Raw genomic sequence first — 1,563 nt, 5'->3', positions numbered from 1 at the left:
GAACTTCAGTAAGGCAGTTGATAAAGTAGATCACAACCTACTACTTGACAAGGTAGAAAAATGTGGGGTAGAAAGCACCACCACCAGATGGATCCGTAGCTGGCTGACTGGCCGTACTCAGCGTGTGGTCTGCAATGGAACCGCATCTACATTGAGGGAAGTGTGTAGTGGGGTGCCCCAGGGCTCTGTTCTGGGCCCAATGCTCTTCAACATTTTCATCAACGATTTGGATGAGGAGATAGATGGGGAACTCATCAAATTTGCAGACGACACCAAGCTGGCAGGAATAGCCAACACTCCAGAAGACAGGCTTAAGATACAGGAGGATCTGGAGTGACAACAATACTCCCGGAGCTCAAAGACACAAGGAGTAACAACACAAATCGGGACTCCTTTGAGACTTTTAAAGACTCTCGTGATGCTGCCAGCAACATTCAAGCTTTGCGCCGGCATTTCCTACAGACACTTGCACAACATGACAGGTTTAAAGAGACAAGCAGCCGTAGCCATTGTCCAGGAACTGAAGAAAGTTGCGTTTTCCAGGCCTGGCCCTACCCAGTGGATCAACAACGTACACAGAAGAAGTTCTCTTCTAGGTTCGAGGCTGGAGGAGAACCCTTTCAGTGATATGGAGATGTCCTACATCAAGCAAGGAGAAGAAGCTATCCAGAAGTCTCTGAATATTCTTGGCGAAAAAAGCGGCTGGAAAATGGAGGCAGTGATGGGCAATGGTGACAAAGTCTTGAGCAAAGTGTTGCCTGACGTAGGGAAAGTTTTCCAGCTTGAAGTAGTAGTTGATCAACCCCTGGATTGCGTCTATGATGAGTTAGTGGAAAAGATGGAGCAGATGGGAGACTGGAATCCGAACATTAAAGAAATCAAGATTCTCCAGAAGATTGGCAAAGATACCGTGATCACTCACGAGACCTCAGCGGCAACTCCTGGCAACGTGATTGGTCCACGAGACTTTGTCAGCGTCCGGTGTTCCAAACGGCGTGGCTCTACATGCCTCTTAGCGGGCATGTCAACCACCTACACCGCCATGCCAGAACAAAAAGGAGTTATCAGAGCGGAAAATGGTCCCACATGCATGGTTCTTCATCCAGTTCTAGGAAATCCCTCACAAACCAAGTTAACCTGGCTTCTCAGCATTGATTTAAAGGGATGGCTTCCAAAGACACTGATCAACCAAGTTCTTTCTCAAACCCAAATGGATTTTGCTAACCACCTCCGGAATCGTTTGACCAAATCTACATCTGCGCAAGCCCTCCGATACTAAAATTTCCCCTCCTGTCAATTTTTCCTGGATGATGGTCTGACTTCAGCCCAGTAACGAATCACTGACTGAAGACTGTATCCCAGAGAACTTTATTCAATAGAATTATGTTGGGAGAACAAATACCTCAATCATGGACAAAAGCCTTTATATCTTTGATACCGAAAGATGATAAAGAAATTTTGGAACTTAAAGACTATAGACCTATTTCCTTGTTGAATGTGGATTATAAAATTTTTGCAAAAATCTTGGCTAATAGATTGATGCAGATACTGCAACATTATATA

At 45.2% G+C, this 1,563-nt stretch overlaps 1 pseudogene; it reads left to right on the top strand.

Moving 5' to 3' along the window:
* Positions 1–412: 412 nt before the first annotated feature.
* LOC107293252 lies at positions 413–1,279 on the top strand (annotated as a pseudogene).
* Positions 1,280–1,563: the final 284 nt, after the last annotated feature.

The sequence above is a fragment of the Protobothrops mucrosquamatus genome, unplaced genomic scaffold, assembly GCF_001527695.2.
Source record: "Protobothrops mucrosquamatus isolate PMUCROS unplaced genomic scaffold, P.Mucros_1.0 scaffold1550, whole genome shotgun sequence".
Lineage (NCBI taxonomy): Eukaryota > Metazoa > Chordata > Lepidosauria > Squamata > Viperidae > Protobothrops > Protobothrops mucrosquamatus.
Note: the sequence above shows the minus strand (reverse complement) of the source record. Positions and strands in the feature narration are given on the sequence as shown.